Source organism: Dendrobates tinctorius, unplaced genomic scaffold (assembly GCF_039654945.1).
Source record: "Dendrobates tinctorius isolate UK_male_01 unplaced genomic scaffold, ASM3965494v1 ptg000018l, whole genome shotgun sequence".
NCBI classification, from domain to species: Eukaryota; Metazoa; Chordata; class Amphibia; order Anura; family Dendrobatidae; genus Dendrobates; species Dendrobates tinctorius.
The window spans coordinates 18,395,300-18,416,813 of NW_027361686.1; positions in this window are offsets into that span (position 1 = coordinate 18,395,300).

Sequence of the window (21,514 nt, forward strand, 5' to 3'; positions counted from 1 at the left end):
ACAAAAGTGCTGTTGGAATGCTCTGGCTGCTGTCCTGGCTGTTTGATCCTTGACAGGCACAACTACCAGGAATCTCGAGTAGTGGTCAACAATGGTAAGAGCATAAACGTAGCCTGAACGGCTTGGAACCAGCTTCACATGGTCCAGGGCGACTAACTCAAGTGGCTGTTTGGTTATTATTGGCTGCAAAGGAGCTCGCTGGCTGTTACGGTCCTTCCTGCGCAGGTTGCATTGTCCACACTCCCGGCACCAATTTTCAATGGCCTTCCTCATATCAGCCCAGTAGAATCTCTCTTGGAGCAAGGCCTCCAACTTCTTCCATCCGAAGTGTCCAGCTCAATTGTGGTATGCTTCCAAGACCATTGATGCCTCCCTCTTTGGGACTACCACCTGCCTGACCAACTCATGAGTGCGAGCATTGATACTCCTCCGACTCAGCTTTCCCTCATAGATGACCAGCCTGCCTCTTTCCTTCCACAACTGCTGGGTTTCTTCAGGAGTATCTGGACCTGGGCGTGAGTCAGCTTGTGACAGTAGCTCCTTTACCAGGGGGACTGCGGGGTTGCTATCCTGTGTTTCTGCCCAGTCATGATGAGGCAACGGATTTAGGGTGGCCTCTTTCACGATAGATTGTCTGTTTCTCACTCCTTGGGCATGTTGGGCCGCAATTGGCCGGTGGAAGGCAGGTAACTCTATTTCTTCGAGTGCCTCAGGGTCTTCTCCTGTGTCTGGCAGATTGGGCATCCTGGACAGCGCATCAGCATTGGCATTCTTGTGCCCTGCTCGGTACTTGATGGTAAATTCATAGTTAGACAGCTGAGACATCCATCACTGCTCCAGTGCACCTAGTTTTGCAGTTTCCAAGTGAGTCAGCGGGTTGTTGTCCGTGAAGATGTTAAACTTGGCTGAAGCTAGGTAATGCTTGAATCGTTCAGTCACAGCCCAGACTACGGCGAGGAACTCCAGTTTGAAGGAACTGTAGTTGTCAGGGTTCCTTTCAGTGGGACGAAGCTTCCTGCTGGCATAGGAGATCACTCTTTCTTTGCCATTCTGTACCTGTGACAGTACTGCTCCCAGTCCCATGTTGCTGGCATCAGTATACAGAATAAATGGTTGGTCCTAATCTGGGTAAGCCAGAACTTCATCTCCTATGAGAGCCATTTTCAGTCGAGTGAAGGACCTCTCCAGTTCCTCATTCCATTCAAATGTAGGACTCTTCTTCCTGGCTTTCTTGGGCTGGCCCACCAGAAGATTTTGCATAGGTGTAGGTATCTCAGTGAAGCCTTTGATGAACCTTTGGTAGTAGCCTACCAACCCGAGGAATTGACGTACCTCATGGAGGTTACTGGGCTTCTGCCAGTCCCGGATGACAGTGACTTTGTCAGGATCCGGTGCCACACCTTCTGTGCTCACCACATGACCGAGGTACTGCACCTTGGCCTTCAGGAGGTGGCATTTGGATGGCTTCACTTTCAGGCCAAAGTTGGACAAGGCTTCCAACACCTCAGCCAGGTGCTCCAGATGGTCTTCATAAGTCTTGTAGAAAACAATGACATCATTAAGGTACAACAGAACTGTCTCAAAGTTCTTGTGTCCAAGACAGCACTCCATTAACTGTTGAAATGTCCCTGGGGCGGTGCAGAGCCCGAACGGCATGTAGTTGAACTCGCAGAGACCCACTGGTGTAGTAAACGCTGTTTTCTCCTTGTCTGCCTCTGGTCACCCTCCCAGGGCTGTGGGGTACTCGGTACCTGGCCGGTGTCTCAGGGGGAAGGTGTCACAGCAGCGGTGACCCGGTCCGTGGCCCTGGGCACCCAACTAAAAGGGAGATTGAATGATGGAATAAAGTTGAATGGTTTGTGACACCACCTGTGGTGTTCGGCAAGGGAGATATTAAGCCGATGCTGCATGCAGATCCTCTGGGACTGATGGTATGGCGCAGCAAAGATGTTATAGCTCCCCACAGGTGAAGCTGTAGTCCCAGGGCACTGTAGATAAACGTTGCGGGAATGGTGCTGTGGTAGGCGCAGGGATGTAGCGGTGCTAGGTGTGTTGGCGCAGGAATGAGTGGAGGACACCAGGGCATGTAGTTCCAAAGCTTTACTCACAGTCTGTTGTACAAACAGGTGCCTGCCTCCGTGCCGTGTCCTCCGGGTCAGGGACTCGGTCAACCTCCAGGCCAGATGGAATTCTCCTTTCCAACACTCCGCCAACATGTGCCTTTCTGAACGTCTCCTCTTATAGCGCCTATAAAATGAAGTACTCCCAGTACTGAGTTACACTGCAGTTCCTCCTGTCCGATGTTCTTATGAACTCTACTTGTACGGCAGACAGCTGTAGCCTGCTTCAGGGACTCCTTGCTACCTAATCCCGGCTCACTCCTCTGATGCTGTTGTGCCCCCAAGTCTTGTGTGGGAATAAAGTGGTACCAAATTCTATTCCTCTGATGTCTGCTGCAGGACCGTTAGTATCCATACAACCTCGGGGACCGGGCCCCGGCCTTGCACTTAGAACTTCTAGGAAGGGTTCTCCTCTAACCCACGTCCTCTGTTCTCTTTTACTCCTCACGTTCCGTACTAATCCTTTTTTTCTATGGAAAATCAGGTTTCCTTTCTATGTCTCTTTCTTGTGCCAGCAGACCCAGGTCACTGTGGCCTGCTGCAGCACTTCCTTCATCCATCCCTCTCCCGGGGATCTTCTCTCTCACTCTCTGTCCTTCTGCATCCTCACTCACTCAATGAATCACTGAATGACTGACCGAATGACTGAATCCTAAACTCTTCCCGCTCTTTTAATGCAAACTCAACTCCACCCACCTCCCAGCACGTTTTGTGTTCCATGCAGGGAGCCACCAAAGGGTGCTTTGCTATACTCCAAGCAGGGAGCCGCCGAAGGTGCTTTGCTACACTACTTTGTGGTGTGTGGGCACCACACCTCAGGAGGAGGTGCAGTACCTCTGTGGTGACTGAGCCTCAGGGGCACCACACCTCTGCCACGGTAACCTGCCAATACCCACTACCCACTAGTGAGATCTAAGGTGGAAAAATAGTTAGCAGTTTTAAGTGCAGCTAATGACTCTTCAATTCTGGGTAATGGGTAGGCAGCCTTATGTGTAATGCTGTTACAGTTATCAACACACATTCTCATGGTACCATCTTTCTTTTTCACAAAGACTATTGGGGCTGCCCAGGGGCTACCAAGATCACTGATCACCCAAGCTGCCTTCATTTCCCGCAACGTACTTTTGGCACATTGATAAAGTGTTGGGGGTATAGGCCAGTACCTTTCTTTACTGGGTGGATGATCTCCAGTGGGGATATGGTGTTGAAACCCTTTTGCCTTCCCAAAGTCTAGAGGGTGTTTGCTGAATACCCGCTCATACTCCTGAGCCACTCGGTAAACCCCATCCTTTTGGTGTGAAGGGGTGAAGTCAGTTCACACATGCAGCTGCTGACACCACTCCTCCAGCTGCTTCACAGAGCCATTGTCCACCACCTGGTTGGATGAGACAAGGGCTCTGCTGCCTGTATTGCATTGTTACTGACAGTAAACAGCTTAGCAACTGTGGCATACCGAGGTATTGTGGCCTCCTCCTCCCCACAATTCAAGAGACGTACAGGTACTCTCCCTTTGCGGACATCAACTACCCCTCTGGCTGTCAGGACAGTGGGCCGGCTATCAGAGTACACTGGCTCTACCAATGCTTGGTAATCTTTTCCTCTGAGGCCTATGGCTGCCCGACACCAAATTAACATTTCACATCTGGGGGGTATCGCAATGGGGAAAGAATCACTCACTCTGACGCTACCAATTTCTCCTCCAGACAGTTCTACCTGCTGTCTTTGCATCAGGGCCTTGATCTCCTTCTGCAGGACTCACTGGAACCAGCAGTCTCGGCTACCTGTTGCAACAAAACAATAACCTCGGCAAGACAATTTTCAATCACCTTAGTACCTAAGGTCATCATTGGGTTACATTCTCGTCGATCAATGTCTACAACTATCAGACCTTGAGATTTTAACTCCACTCGCCCCACCTTAATGGTAATCTCTTTACATCCTACTTGCGGCAAAGACTGACCATTGCTGGCAACTACTGTCAGCTGATCACTTGGGCCACGGGTAAGTTCAGAGTCAGCCCAATACCATTTGTAAAGGATATATGGCATAGTTGTCACCTGAGAGCCAGTGTCCAGCAAAGCGTTCATGGGGATGCCGTCAATCACCACTGGGAGGACCGGTCACCCTCCAACATACTTGGCTCGCCAGTTCTTTGGGCCCTGTGGTCCTACTCCTGGGGGTTGGCCCTCTGCCCCAGGGGTTGCTCGTTTAAATAACAGAATCTTGCAATGTGGCCTGCCTTGCGGCAGTGACGACAGATGGGACGTCCGTCCTGGTTATAGCGATCGTTGTCCCTCCCTCAGAGTGGCGGGATCCTCTTCTTCTGTAGCCACGGGACATCCTCTGGACTGGAGGCCAGCTGGATCTTCTCCTTTGAGGACACCTGCATGGACTGCACAGTTTTGGCAATTGCAGCCATATTTTTGGTCAGCTTTTGGACCTGAAGGCACAGTTCTTCAGATAGATCGCGAACTAGAGTCTGTGCGTCAGCCTCCACAGGGCTCATAGGGAAAGATGCTGCTTCTTGGTGGTATGTGATCGCTGGGCGCCTAGGGGGCACTGGACGGCTGACATTTGGTTCATGCAGCACCCGGATAGCCCTGTCTTTAAAGTCTGCAAAGTCTAGATCAGGGTTTTGTAGGGCTATGATGCGCAGCTGTGCTCTGTGGGTACTGGATAGGAGTCCCTCAATAAATTGCTCCTTTAACAGTCTGTCTCCATCTTTCACACTGTCTGGGTCAATCTGCTTTATGGCTCGCAGCGCTTCCTGCAGGTTAAGAGCATAGTCCCGTATACTGTCCTGCACTCTTTGCTTACACCCAAAGAATCTCTTTTTTATTTCAGCTGCAGTGCATGTGTCAAAGGTGCTTTTTAGCTTAGCCAGAATCTTTTTAACATTCTCTTTATCAGTGTCCTGCCAGGACTTTACTTCTCTTTGCGCTGCACCAGTTAGCTGCCCAATAAGGATGTTCACTTTTTGGCTTTCAGACAGAGGATACACTTCAAACAAACTGCACAGACTCTCTTTGAATTCTCTCAGGGTATGTGACTCCCCTGAGTACTGCGGTAACCAGGCCGCTCCCGGTGTATAGGGCATGGACAGCGGCATTATGGGGAATGCTGCGGTGGGCGCTGGTTCTTGCGGTGCTATTGGAACCGCAGTGGCGCTTGCCCCTGCATCTTGCGGCGCTGTGGGGGGTGCGGTGGTGTTCACTGCTGCATCTTCTCTTGCCTCAGATATTCTCTCCCCCCCAGTTAACGTTGGCCAGGCCCCGTATTTCACTGACTTACCGGTTGCTGCTCCGCAGGCTGGATGATCGGGGGATGCCGGGACTGCAGGCCTCTGCTCCTCACTTCCCGCCCACTGGTCTCTTCCCGCGCAGCACCTCACTTTTCACGCTCTCTAGTAGGCTCCGCCCACGACGGCACGCCCCTTTGGCTTCCCGCACGTGCCAAGTGGCGGGGTAATGGCGGCAAATGCACAATAAGTCCATGGCACACAACACAGTCTCTGGCACACAGGACCCAGTGGCACCGGGCTTCGTAAATCCTGTTCGTGTCGCCAAAAATGACTCGCCCCGGAGGCAGTGGGGTACTTGGCGCCGGGCCCGTTGACTTCAATGGGATATGTCACCATGGCTATGACCCAGTCCGTGGCCTCAGGCAGTCATGTGAAAGGGGTAGAATGATGGGGACAAACTTTATAAGATGATTCGTGACGACACCTGTGGTGTTCGGCAATGAAGGGGTTAAGCCAACGCAGCAGGCAGATCCTCTGGGACAGATGGTATAAGGCAGCGAGATGTAAGAGCTCCCCACAGGTAGAGCTGTAGTCCCAGGGCAGTAGTAATAGGTGTTGAGGGAGAGGGTGCAGTGTTAGGCACAGAGATGTAGCAGTGCTGAAGGGGTTGCAGGAAGAAGGCAATGACACAACAGGGTGCAGTTTCTTTTACCTTTACTGTGCTTTGTAAGTGCAGTCCAGGATCCAGATTACAGATGGAACAGGAGTTGATTAGCCTGGAAGCAACTTAGGAATCTCTCTATGCAGATGGGTTGTGTAATCTCCTTCCTAGCGCTTATCTGAGGTACTTGCAGTACTGAGTTACACTGAAGTTTGCCTTGCTTGCTCTCTTTAGAACGCCCCTCGTATGGCAGGCAGCCGTAGCCTCCTATTTCTTCTGGCTCGCACACGTTACTACTGTGCCTCCGAGTCTTAGTTGGGAACAGAGCATTTACAGCCTTCTGTTCCTCTGGTTTCTGCTGCAGGACCTTCAGCATCCATACAACCTCGGATACCAGACTCCAGACCATGCGCTTAAAGCTAGAAGTGAGCCTGAATTCCACTCAATTCTCCAGCTCACCTCTTTGCCCTCCTCACAGAACTGACTAACTTCCCCTTCCTGGCCCCCAGAGAGCAGCTCCTCCCCCAGTTTGGTTCAGAGCGCCCTCTGCTGGCCTGGAGTTGGAACTGTGCTGTGTGTTGTATTTACCTGATAGAGAGACCTTTTTTGCTCCCAAGCATGACATCACCCTCCCAAGGAGGAAGACAATGCCACTGTGGCGACCATACTCCTGGGGGCGCCACACATACACTCATTTTTATAGATATAGATATTGTACCTGCTCATTTAGTCATAGTGGTGTGATTCATTGGGTTCAGTCACAGTTGTTATTGCCCACGCAATTTGAACTAAGTTCACTCAAATCCGATTTGAATTTCCCGCGCTTGTGCACAGTATCATTGAGCCGCTACGTAGTGCCGGTGGGGGAGCTGCGCAAGTGACGTCACCACCAGGGGTGAACCTAGCCTCTCTGCCACCTGAGGCGAACTGCAAAATGGCACCCCCCATAGTAAATTTTTAAAATCGATAGAAGTTAATCTGGTTCATACAGATTTATATCTATCCTGTAAAAATTGTGCAATAGTGGACATTTTAATTTAGACAAATAGAAAAAATGATCCAAACAAAAGTATGTCAGCGCCATCATCGCCATACAAGAACCACACAGAAGGGAGGTGTGCATGTTCCTGACCGGGCCAATTTTTACAATTCTGACCACTTGTCCCTTTGTGAGGTAATAACTCTGGAACGCTTCTATGGATCCCAGTGATTCTGACATTGTTTTCTCACGACATATTGTACATCATGTTAGTGGTAAAATTTAATTCATATAACTTGCATTTATTTGTAAAATGGAAATTTGGCGAAAATTTCAAAAATTTTGCAATTTTCCAACTTTGAATTTTTATGCCCTTAAGTCATAGAGATATGGCACACAAAAAACTTTATAAGTAACATTTCCCACATGTTTACTTTACGTCAGCAAAATTTCGGAACCAAAATTTTATTTTTTTAGGAAATTATAAGGGTTAAAAGTTGACCATCGATTTCTCATTTTTACAACACAATTTTTTTTTTAGGGACCACATCACATTTGAAGTCACTTTGAGGGGTCTATATGATAGAAAATACCCAAAAGTGACACCATTCTAAAAACTGCACCCCTCAAGGTGCTCAAAACCACAGTCAATAAGATTATTAACCCTTCAGGTGCTTCACAGGAATTTTTGAATGTTTAAAAAAAAAATGAACATTTAACTTTTTTTCACAAAAAAATTATTCAGGTCCAATTTTTTTATTTTACCAAGGGTAACAGAAGAAATTGGACTGCAATAGTTATTGTGCAATTTGTCCTGAGTATGCTGATACCTGATATGTGGGGGGACCACTGTTTCAGCGCATTGCAGAGCTCAGAAGGGAAGGAGCACTGTTTGACTTTTTTAGCGCAAAATTGGCTGGAATACAGATCGGACTCCATGTCACGTTTGGAGAGCCCCTGATGTGCCTAAACAGTGGAAACCCCCAATAAGTGAGCCCATTTTGGAAACTAGACCCTCAAGGAACTTATCTAGATATGTGGTGAGAACTTTGAACCCCCAAGGGCTTCACAGAAGTTTTTAACGTACAGCAGTAAGCCGTAAAATTCAAAAATCATATTTTTTCCACAAAAATGATCTTTTCACCCCCAATTTTTATTTTCCCAAGGGTAATACAACTGCAAAAGTTATTGTGCAATTTGTCCTGAGTACAATGATACCCAATATGTGGGGGTAAACCACTATTTGGGCACATGGCAGAGCTCGGAAGGGAAGCAGCGCCATTTGACTTTTTTGGCTGTTATTAAGATCGGACAACATGCCATGTTTGAAAAGCCCCTGATGTGCCTAAACAGTAGAAACCCCCCACAAATGACACTATTTTGGAAACTAGACTCCCCAAGGAACCTATCTAGATGTGTGGTGAGCACTTTGAACCCCCAAGTGCTTCACAGAAGTTTATAACATAGAGCCATAAAAATAAAAAAATCATTGTCACGGGGCAGCAGGGGGAAAACAGGAGACTTGGAACCTGGGCCCCTGCACTGCCCCTCAGGCTAAGGAGGTGCCCTGACTTTCCTTAACTTGGGGGTACACTTGAAGGTAGTGAGGCCCAAGTCCCCGACCTGTCCCTGTCTCCTGTTAAGTCCTGTGCTAAACCCCAACCCCCTCCCCAGGGGATGAGACAGGGAAAAACTGTACAGCACTAAATAGCACACAAAAGGCAATATACTGACACCTAAGGGTTAAATAAACTACTAAAGCAAACTTAGCTTTATCTGCTGCTATTGCTCCTCAGCAGCGGAGAATGGCACCAGCAAAAGGGAATAACTGGAGCTCCACTGCAACACAGCCTGCTCCAGAGTCCAGCTTGGTTGGTCTCCAAATGAATAGTATCACCAACAGTGACTTACTGCACATGACGACCTTTTATAGGAAGGAGGGAGTAGTCATCACCTGAATAGATAATTAATCACCCAGCGTCAACCCTGCAGTAACCCCAGCGGCCACCGGGGGCAAAAACTCATATCAACCCCGATGACCGAAAGGGAAAAAACGTTTAAATATGAGGACATCCAGATCTGACAGATCCAAAAAATGGATCATGGCAGTACCCCTCCCTCTAAGAGGGGCCTCTGGACCCTCAACAAAGCGCCTCACCCAAAAAAAAACACCCATATTGAGGACGCTTGAACACAGTTGAGTTTAACTAGGTAAACACCTGACTCACAGGTTTATGGCAAATGCGGTTATGTAGATGTTCCGGAGGTGACACACATCTCCAGAGCGCCGACCTGGGGAACGAATTGTGTACGGACATTACAGAGGGTAACTCCGCTGGTTGGTCGCTGGGCCGAGAATGGCAGACACCCGATAAGGACCGATAACTCGAGAGTTCAAGAATTCAGCAGCACACTTCCACCGGATGTGATTGGTGGACACCTATACAAACTCGTTCACACACAGGTCCGGACCTGAACGCTTAATACCACTCATGCGTTTGCCACAAAATGGTGAACTCTTCGAAGGACTGACAACAGAGGCGTCCCCCTGTGTCACCGCACTCACTCACGATTTTCAGTGGAAACCACCACCCTCCGCTGACCCCTCCTCCTAAGAGGACTACAACTACCAGCGTTAGCTACTGGTGAGGGTTGAGACTGGTCCCTACTCCCTGGAAGCACCTCTGCTGCCCCCCACTGAGGAATAAGGGAACGGTTGTAGCAAGACGGTGGAGACAGTTGTCCCTGGGCAGCAGCCCTCACACGACTGCCCCCAGCTGACAACTTTCCCAGACAGCCAATCTGTCACCGGGTTGTGTTTCTTTAACCAAGGGAGGCCTAGAACGATGGGTGATGGTATTCCGCCCAAGATGTAGCATGACAGGGACTTCTCATGATGAGTCCATATACGAATATGTATATTGTCCACGACTTGGGTAAGGCTCCCTTTGCTTAGTGGGACAGAGTCAATGGCCTGGACGCTTAAGGGTTTGGCTAACGTCCTACATCTGAGGCAATGGGTCTCGATAAAGTGGGCATCCACCAGGTTGACTCCAGCTCCATTGTCCACAAGTACCGGAAGGCCCTCAGTTTCCCCACCCACCGTAACCTCTGCCGATAGGGTACACGGAGGGGAAGAAATGGATGAAATATACACTCTCTGGTTGTCTCCCTCCACACGACCAGGGGGGGGGGCTGCTTCTTCGGTGGTACAGAAGATTTGGCGCGCACTTGGCAGACTCCTATAAAATGGCCTGTCTGCCCACAGTAAAAACATGCCCCCACACCTCGGCGAACCACAGGCAACCTCTTTTTGGAAACCACTACTCCAAGCTGCATGGGTTCCTCCGATTGTTCAGGTGTGTCCTCCTCCCTAGCAAAAACTATAGGGGGCACATATGGTGTATGTCTCTCCCTGAGGCGTCTATCCACCCGGATGGCCAGGGACACGGCGGTCTCCAGTGACCTGGGGGCGGCGTACTGCACCAGAGTATCCTGCAACTTTGGAGATAGACCCTGCACAAAATGACTCCTAAATGCACGGTCATTCCACTGCGTGTCAGTGGCCCACCACCTGAACTCCGAGCAGTACTCCTCAACAAGCCGGCCTCCCTACTTGATCTTACGGTGTCGGGATCCCACCACGAGACACCATCAGGATCGCCATACACCAGCGCCAGAGCCGTAAAAAACCCATCTACTGACCGTAAAGATGGTGAACCGGTCGGGAGGGAGAAAGCCCAGGCCTGGGGATCACCCCTAAGTAGGGAGACAATAATCCCCACGTGTTGTTTTTCACTCCCTGAAGAACGGGGGCGAAGCCTGAAATATAATTTACAGGCCTCCTGAAACACAATAAACTTGTCTCTCCCTCCAGAAAACTTGTCCGGGAGAGATATCTTAGGTTCTGGTTGAGCCTGTACCCGAGCTGAGGCCCAGGTCCCCACCAACTGCTGTAGTTGTTGCACCATCTCACCCCGCAACACCTTAAGCTCATCGGTGAGAGACTGTAGCATTTGGGCAAAGGGCTGCATTTGAGCCATGGCTCACCAGGAAAAAATGTGACGGTTGGTGATAATGTCACGGGGCAGCAGGGGGAAAACAGGAGACTTGGAACCTGGGCCCCTGCACTGCCCCTCAGGCTAAGGAGGTGCCCTGACTTTCCTTAACTTGGGGGTACACTTGAAGGTAGTGAGGCCCAAGTCCCCGACCTGTCTCCTGTTAAGTCCTGTGCTAAACCCCAACCCCCTCCCCAGGGGATGAGACAGGGAAAAACTGTACAGCACACGAAAGGCAATATACCGACACCTAAGGGTTAAATAAACTACTAAAGCAAACTTAGCTTTATCTGCTGCTATTGCTCCTCAGCAGCAGAGAATGGCACCAGCAAAAGGGAATAGCTGGAGCTCCACTGCAACACAGCCTGCTCCAGAGTCCAGCTTGGTTGGTCTCCAAATGAATAGTATCACCAACAGTGATTTACTGCACATGATGACCTTTTATAGGAAGGAGGGAGTAGTCATCACCTGAATAGATAATTAATCACCCAGCGTCAACCCTGCAGTAACCCCAGCGGCCACCGGGGGCAAAAATTCATATCAACCCCAATGACCGAAAAGGAAAAAAGTTTAAATATGAGGAGATCCAGATCTGACAGATCCAAAAAATGGATCATGACAATCATATTTTTTTCCACAAAAATGATATTTATAATGTTTGCCCTCAATTTTTTATTTTCCCAAGGGTAGCAAGAGAAATTAGACCCAAAAAGTTGTTGTGCAATTTGTCCTGAGTAGGCTGATACCCCATATGTGGGGGTAAAACACTGTTTGGGCACATGGCAGATCTTGGAAGGTAAAGAGCATCGTTTGATTTTTCAACGCAGAATTGGCTGGAATTGAGATCAGATGCCATGTTGCGTTTGGAGAGCCCCTGATGTGCCTAAACAGTGGAAACCCCCCAATTCTAACTCCAACCCTAATCCCAACACACCTCTAACCCTAATCTCAGCCCTAACCCCAGCCCTCAGATTTTAAAGGAGAAAGTTTATGGATTAAACGTGCGCTGCTTGACAAATCAATCCTTCCAGATTTTATGAACTGTACATTTATTTCCCAACGCGTTTCGAAGTTTATACTTCTTCCTCAGGGGAAATAAAAGTACAGTTCATAAAATCTGGAAGGATTGATTTGTCAAGCAGCGCACGTTTAATCCATAAACTTTCTCCTTTAAAATTTGATGATTCGTGGTCACGGCGTGGTCCTTTGGATGTGCAGCAGGCTGACTACCTACTTCTATGTGTCTGAATCTCCCCTATATAAGGTAAGTGTAATGAATTGATTTTATATCAAGCTCTACTCGGGTAAAACCCTATTGCGCTCTTTCTTTTTCAGCTGTTTTGCCAATCTAACCCCAGCCCTAGCACTATCCCTAATGGGAAAATGGAGGGGGGGTTTGATTTACTATTTATACCGGGTTTTTATGTCTGGCAGCTGTCACACGCTAAAAGATGCTTTTTATTGTAAAAATAGATTTTGCATCACAACATTTTGAGAGCTATAATTTTTCCATATTTTGACCCACAGAGTCATGTGGGGTCATATTTTTTGCGGCACAAGTTGACGTTTTTATTGGTAACATTTTCGGGCATGTGTCATTTTTTGATCGCTTTTTATTCCGATTTTTGGGACGCAGAATGAACAAAAACCAGCATTTCATTAATTTCTTTTTTTTGGGGGGGGGCATTTACACCGTTCCGCGTGTGGTAAAATTGATAAAGCTGTGTTATTCTTTGGGTCAGTATGATTACAGCGATACCTCATTTATGTCGTGTTTTTTATGTTTTGGCACTTTTATGCAATAGAAACAATTTTATATAAAAAATAATTATTTTTACATCGCTTTATTCTGCGAGCTATAACTTTTTTATTTTTTTGCTGATGATGCTATATGGCAGCTCGTTTTTTGCAGGACAAGATGACGTTTTCAGCGCTACCAAGTTTATTTATATGTGTCTTTTTGATCACGTGTTATGGCACTTTTTGTTCGGCTGTATGATAAATGTAAAGTAGCGCTTGTCATTCAGGTAGGGGATACTCGCTAGGCAGCCAGCACAGGTTTCTCAACATAACTCAGTCCATTCGGTTTATTATGCAGCATAAACCATCAATAGCAACAGAAAGTTCATATCAACAGCATAACGTCCATGGCACAGCTCCACTCTGTTAACCCCGTGGTCACACAGGCTTTGTTATATCCGGTACACAGGCTCTCTAGCCTCGCAGTTATATCCCCTGTCCGGGTTACCTTGTGGCTGCTTCTCAGTGCAGATGTTCATTCCCTCCACGTGCACTCAGGAAGGCAGACACGTCAGCCAGACGAGACCTTCCATAGGGACCAACCGGGTCCAAGCATTCACTCATGTGACCTACCCTGGTCACCTTATATGGACCATAGCCACACCCACCAGATCACATGGCTATGACCTCATTACAGGTCCTTCAACCATTCATACACAAACTTTACTATGGGCGTTTTAGACACCCACCCCTAGGTAGGTTTGTAGGTGATTGATCCCACCCATCTCACAAATCACCTGAAGGCTTCTCCCTAACATATTGGAACAAAACATCTGCTAATCAGCAAATAACGAAGCCTTCATCCCAAGGCCACCCACCTTGGGATACATAACAGTCATTTAGGACCCAGATCCTGTTACCACTCTGGACATGGCTATCCGCCTATCCTGGGACACCCACACAGCACCCCCTAGCGGACACAGTGGTAACTACACCACATAAAGCATTGTTTTTTGCCTAGTTTTTTTTTATTTTTGAAGGAGTTCACTAAAGGGGTTAACTAGTGGGACAGTTTTATAGGGCAGGTTGTTACAGACGCAGCGATACTAAATGTGTATTTTTATTTACAAAAAAAAAGAATTTATTAGGGATTTTTTAAAATTATTTATTTAGGATTTTTTTATAAATTATTTTTACACTTTTTTTTTCACTTTGTTATATTGTCCCAATGTGAGACATTACAATAAAGTGTCAGATCGCTGATCTGACACTTTGCACAGCACTGTGTCAGATCAGCGATCTGACAGGCGCTACACAGGCTTCCTTGCAGGACCCCGAAGGCCCCTGCGGCCATATTGGATCCGGGGGCCTGCAGGGAGAAGACCCTCGGAGCAGCGCAGCACATCTGTAACAGGGCTAGACTGGGACAAAAAAGCAGCCCTGCCACACAAACCCCACCAGCCCTCATACTATAACATGTCCCATCCCAGCTCAGTGAATTTTTGCTATACTTTGTCATCCACTCACCAGTCTCTTATAGGAGTTATTTGAAGAGCCACATGTGAATGGCACCACAGTGTGTATGATCAACCACAGCTCTATTTACATGGTGCTCTTCAAAGCTAAGTTTCCTAGGATCATGGGGGTCCCAGCAATCAGATCCACAACAAACAGAAAGTCATCCCCTATCCAGAAGATAGGGGATAACTTCCAAATTTGAGATAACGTAAACAGGTTTTTCATGACTTATTAGATGTATAGGAATGTAGACAATAATAAACCAATAATGAATATCCAGTAGTCCAATTCCTGTGCAAACAAGTGTATAAATCAGGTGTCATTTTTTTTTTATCAGAAAGCACACTGACTGATGCTATACAATGAGGCAGCGCAGAGAAACATTTTTTTTTCTCAAAGTGATTCAGTGTGAGAAAAAAAAATCATATCATGCTGTGATTTGTCTCTGCAATTGAATAAGACTCACCCATTCAAGTCTATCGGTGGGAGAAAAAAAAAAAATGGATACCTCAGTATAACATCCAATATTTACGGTTGCATTACAATTCTGTAATGTAGGGAACTGTGCATGATCCTGTAAATGATTAATAACTGCTCAGAAAAAAAACTGACTGCAAACGGACAAGTGAGAAAAAATATCGTTCCACTCTCCTGGATAAAAACAGATACTTATATGTGTGGGGTGTGGTAATAGCAGGTACGCAGGATGCAGTGACGAGACGCGAGACAGAAATGACTTTAAACGTTAACTTTTATAGATAAATGTCGTTAGGGCTATTGTTACGCAACCAACAGAATAACAGTAGTTGTCCTTGCAGGGAGCCAATACACATTAACATGGATTGGGAGAACACGACTAATCCAGCAAAGACCGGTCACTTTATGGCCGCAGAATGGCCGACTACGGGTCCTTAGTCACTATGTATCACTTATCCGTCCTGACGTTCCTCGGCGTTTTGTTCCACGGTGTGTCTGCGTCGCAGCCACTGGGCCCAGCCACTGAAGATCTGGCGTAGTCTTCGGGCGTTCCGACGCCCAGGAGGAGTAGGGGCACAACAGACCCGCAGAGAGCTCTTTGGCGGGATGTCCCCCAGCGGAGGCAGCGTGATACCGCCTGGGAGTGGGAGAGTGGAGGCCGCAACTCCCTGACAGGGACTGGCAGCGGCGGTGATGAGTGGCAGTTGATAGGCCACAGGCGCAGTCTGAGGCCGCACTGGAGGATCCGCAGCTGGCAGAGGCCCAGTCTCTACCGCGGACTGGAGTGGGGCGGTGGCAGCTGCGGGTGGCAAAGGCGGAGTCACCACCATGGTCAGGAGTGAAGCGGCGGTGGCTGCTGGCAATAGCGAGGAGGCCGCAGCCGCGAGCTGGAGTGAGGCGGCAGTCTTCTTTTGTCGGTAAGCTCGGCGCCGTCTCCCTGCGGTGCACCGAGAGTCTCCCTCCTGTCGCTGTCCTCTCCGGAAGCTGCTCGTGGCTCTCGCTCTCTGGCTCTCCCCAAGTCTCCACCTCCTTCTCCCTCATTCAGCTGACTCACACAGTCTCGCCCTCTCCGCCCCTCTTTTCTGGACTTCTCCCCCAACTGCCCTGTCAGTCTCAGCAGTCCATCCCCTAGCTCTGCTCCCAAGAAACAGATACCCCAGGAACCTGGAAGACGGTCCCCTCGGTTCCGGCCCGGGTACTCGGCGGAGGCCTCTCCTCCTACACGGGCATAGTAACTAACTGTGGTTAGTTATAACAAATTATAATGATTATATTGCATGTAAAAACATTTCACATCATATAGTCAACACTACAGATTTGCAACATAAATTAAACGATTACCTAAGTATTGATAGTATTTTATTTTCAACTCATTCAAGAGCCTTTTGATAAACAACATTTTTGTTTTTTCCTTTCAGTGCGACGATGAACAGATTTTTGGCAGTTCCAATTCTTGAATAGGCAACGTAAAGATGACCATGAGAAAAGCATGGAGATTGCAAATCGATCCCTACTACTTTCAAGGACTGTCCCTGAGCCTTGCCAATGGACATTGCAAATGCCTGTCGAAGTGGAAACTGGAGGCATTTAAAATCAAAAGGCAAATCAGATGGAATGAGTGGAATTCTTGGAATGAAAATGTCTTCTTCTTTGGCACATCCTGTTGCTGAGCATCTAATCCTATCCTGTGTGATAATATCTGCTGAGCTGTGTATCTAATCCTGTGTGCAGGGCCGCACCTATAATGAGGCGACTTGCACCAGCTGCTCAAGCGGCAGGCAGCAGGGGGCAGCATTATGCGCTCCTTTACCCGCAGCACCTACAATTTAGCCTCTGCACGCTGATGCTGCGGTCGTGCAAGAGGCTGTAATTGATGCGGTCACAGGTGGGAAGGTGTCAGGGCCCCCCTGATCATGTGACCCATGATTCCTCCCCTCCTGTGACCTCATCTCAGGTCCTGTGCGCATCATTCCTTGGTTTATGCAGGACTGCTGTCTGCCATCGTGAGTGAGCTACTTGTGTGTGTGAGCTGTGATACATGCGTGTGTGAGCTGTGTGTGAGTTGTGTGATACATGTGTGTGTGAGCTGTGTGTGAGTTGTGTGATACATGTGTGTGTGAGCTGTGTGTGAGTTGTGTGATACATGTGTGTGTGAGCTGTGTGTGAGTTGTGTGATACATGTGTGAGTTGTGTGATACATGTGTGTGTGTGTGAGCTGTGTGTGAGTTGTGTGATACATGCGTGTGTGAGCTGTGTGTGAGTTGTGTGATACATGCGTGTGAGAGCTGTGTGTGAGTTGTGTGATACATGTGTGTGTGAGCTGTGTGTGAGTTGTGTGATACATGTGTGTGTGAGCTGTGTGTGAGTTGTGTGATACATGTGTGTGTGAGCTGTGTGTGAGTTGTGTGATACATGTGTGTGTGAGCTGTGTGTGAGTTGTGTGATACATGTGTGTGTGTGAACTGTGTGTGAGTTGTGTGACACAAGCGTGTGTGAGCTGTGTATGAGTTGTGTGATACATGTGAGCTGTGTGTGAGTTGTGTGATACATGTGTGTGTGAGCTGTGTGTGAGTTGTGTGATACATGTGTGTGTGAGCTGTGTGTGAGTTGTGTGATACATGTGTGTGTGTGAACTGTGTGTGAGTTGTGTGACACAAGCGTGTGTGAGCTGTGTATGAGTTGTGTGATATATGTGAGCTGTGTGTGAGTTGTGTGATAAATGTGTGTGTGAGCTGTGTGAGTTGTGTGATACATGTGTGTGTGATACCTGTGAGCTGTGTGTGAGCCTGAGCTGTGTGATATGTGTGTGTAAGTTACTTGTGTGAGCGTGAGCTGTGTGAGCTACTTGTGTGTGAGCTGTGATACAGAGTGTGTGATGCGTGTGAGCTGTGTGTGTGTGTGTGTGATACATGTGAGCTGTGTGTGTGATACGTGTGAGCTGTGTGTGTGTGTGATACGTGTGAGCTGTGTCTGTGTGTGATACGTGTGAGCTGGGTGTGTGATACGTGTGAGCTGTGTCTGTGTGTGATACATGTGAGCTGGGTGTGTGTGATACGTGTGAGCTGGGTGTGTGTGATACGTGTGAGCTGGGTGTGTGATACGTGTGAGCTGGGTGTGTGATACGTGTGAGCTGTGTGTGTGATACATGTGAGCTGTGTGTGATACGTGTGAGCTGTGTGTGATACGTGTGAGCTGTGTGTGATACGTGTGAGCTGTGTGTGTGATACGTGTGAGCTGTGTGTGTGTGATACGTGTGAGCTGTGTGTGTGTGATACGTGTGAGCTGTGTGTGTGATACGTGTGAGCTGTGTGCGTGATACGTGTGAGCTGGGTGTGTGATACGTGTGAGCTGGGTGTGTGATACGTGTGAGCTGTGTGTGTGTGTGATACGTGTGAGCTGTGTGTGTGATACGTGTGAGCTGTGTGTGTGATACGTGTGAGCTGTGTGTGTGTGATACGTGTGAGCTGTGTGTGTGTGATACGTGTGAGCTGTGTGTGTGTGATACGTGTGAGCTGGGTGTGTGATACGTGTGAGCTGGGTGTGTGATACGTGTGAGCCGTGTGTGTGTGTGATACGTGTGAGCTGTGTGTGATACGTGTGAGCTGTGTGTGTGATACGTGTGAGCTGTATGTGTGTGATACGTGTGAGCTGTGTGTGTGTGATACGTGTGAGCTGTGTGTGTGATACGTGTGAGCTGTGTGTGTGATACATGTGAGCTGTGTGTGTGTGTGATACGTGTGAGCTGTGTGTGATACGTGTGAGCTGTGTGTGTGATACGTGTGAGCTGTGTGTGTGTGATACGTGTGAGCTGTGTGTGTGATACGTGTGAGCTGTGTGTGTGATACGTGTGAGCTGGGTGTGTGATACGTGTGTGTGTGTGATACGTGTGAGCTGTGTCTGTGTGTGATACGTGTGAACTGGGTGTGTGTGTGAGCTGTGTGTGTGTGATACGTGTGAGCTGTGTGTGTGATATGTGTGAGCTGTGTGTGATACGTGTGAGCTGTGTGTGTGTGTGATACGTGTGAGCTGTGTGTGATACGAGTGAGCTGGGTGTGATACGTGTGAGCTGTGTGTGTGATACGTGTGAGCTGTGTCTGTGTGTGATACGTGTGAACTGGGTGTGTGTGTGAGCTGTGTGTGTGTGATACGTGTGAGCTGTGTGTGTGATACGTGTGAGCTGTGTGATACGTGTGAGCTGTGTGTGATACGTGTGAGCTGTGTGTGTGATACGTGTGAGCTGTGTGTGTGTGATACGTGTGAGCTGTGTGTGTGTGATACGTGTGAGCTGTGTGTGTGATACGTGTGAGCTGTGTGTGTGATACGTGTGAGCTGGGTGTGTGATACGTGTGAGCTGTGTGTGTGTGTGATACGTGTGAGCTGTGTGTGATACGTGTGAGCTGTGTGTGTGATACGTGTGAGCTGTGTGTGTGTGATACGTGTGAGCTGTGTGTATGTGATACGTGTGAGCTGTGTGTGTGATACGTGTGAGCTGGGTGTGTGATACGTGTGAGCTGGGTGTGTGATACGTGTGAGCTGTGTGTGTGATACGTGTGAGCTGTGTGTGTGATACGTGTGAGCTGTGTGTGTGTGATATGTGTGAGCTGTGTGTGTGTGATACGTGTGAGCTGTGTGTGTGATACGTGTGAGCTGTGTGTGATACGTGTGAGCTGTGTGTGATACGTGTGAGCTGTGTGTGATACGTGTGAGCTGTGTGTGTGATACGTGTGAGCTGTGTGTGTGTGATACGTGTGAGCTGTGTGTGTGTGATACGTGTGAGCTGTGTGTGTGATACGTGTGAGCTGGGTGTGTGATACGTGTGAGCTGTGTGTGATACGTGTGATCTGTGTGTGTGTGATACGTGTGAGCTGTGTCTGTGTGTGATACGTGTGAACTGGGTGTGTGTGTGAGCTGTGTGTGTGATACGTGTGAGCTGTGTGTGTGATACGTGTGAGCTGTGTGTGTGATACGTGTGAGCTGTGTGTGTGATATGTGTGAGCTGTGTGTGATACGTGTGAGCTGTGTGTGTGTGTGTGTGTGATACGTGTGAGCTGTGTGTGATACAAGTGAGCTGGGTGTGATACGTGTGAGCTGTGTGTGTGATACGTGTGAGCTGTGTCTGTGTGTGATACGTGTGAACTGGGTGTGTGTGTGAGCTGTGTGTGTGTGATACGTGTGAGCTGTGTGTGTGATACGTGTGAGCTGTGTGATACGTGTGAGCTGTGTGTGATACGTGTGAGCTGTGTGTGTGTGATACATGTGAGCTGTGTGTGTGATACGTGTGAGCTGAGTGTGTGATACATGTGAGCTGTGTGTGTGATACGTGTGAGCTGAGTGTGTGATACTTGTGAGCTGTGTGTGATACGTGTGCGCTGTGTGTGATACGTGTGAGCTGTGTCTGTGTGTGATACGTGTGAGCTGGGTGTGTGTGTGAGCTGTGTGTGTGTGCTACATGTGAGCTGTGTGTGATACATGTGAGCTATGTGTGTGATACGTGTGAGCTGTGTGTGTGTGCGATACGTGTGAGCTGTGTGTGATACGTGTGAGCTGTGTGTGTGTGTTATATGTGTGAGCTGGGTGTGTGATACGTGTGAGCTGTGTGTGATACGTGTGAGCTGGGTGTGTGATACGTGTGAGCTGTGTGTGTGCCCACAGTACCAGTAGAATAAGATGGGTAGGAAACTAGGGGGAACTGGTCACATTGAGCCTCTCATACTTTTTACTGGTGTATAATCATATGCCCACAGCACCCCCATAAAGTGGCCAGCCACAAACAACAGGGTACAAACAAATCACTATTACTATCACTCCAACTGGACAATTATATACGTAAAGTTAATGATGTCCCTGTGCCAAGCAGTGCGGAGTATCAGAATACACTGAGGAGACCAGAGCAGCGGGGTTTGGGGAGAAGAATTATATGGGGCCCATTATACTGTATGAAGTAATATATGGTGACCATTATGCTGTATGAAGTAATATATGGTGCCCATTATACTGTATGAAGTAATATATGGGGCCCATTATACTGTATGAAGTAATATATGGCGCACATTATACCGTATGAAGTAATACATGGGGCCCATTATACTGTATGAAGTAATATATTGGTCCCATTATACTGTATGGAGCATTATATGGGGCCTATTATACTGTACAAATTAATATATGGGACCCATTATACTGTATGGAGCATTATATGGGGCCCATTATACTGTACGAAGTAATATATGGGGCACATAATACTGTATGGAGCATTATGTGAGGATAGGGGATGACTTTCTGTTTGTTGTGGATCTGATCGCTGGGACCCCCATGATCCTGGGAAACATAGCTTTGAAGAGCACCATGTAAATAGAGCTGTGGTCGATCATACACACTGTGGTGCCATTCACATGTGGCTCTTCAAATAACTCCTTAAAGAGAGTGATGAGGGGACAACAAAGTATAGCAAAAATTCACTGATCGGGGTGAGGAGTGTTATAGTTTGTGGGCTGGTAGGATTTGTGTGGCAGGGCTGCATTTTTGTCTCAATCCGGCCCTGTACCAGGCCTACTATTGCCATTAATGGCCCTTGTTCTGGATACTTCTGTGTTGTTCTTCTATGTGCGTGTGATGGCGCTGACATCCTTGTGTTTGGACACCTTTTTTTTTCTATTTATCTAAATCAAAATGTCCACTACTATACTCAGTTTTACAGGATAGATATGAGAATTTACTTTG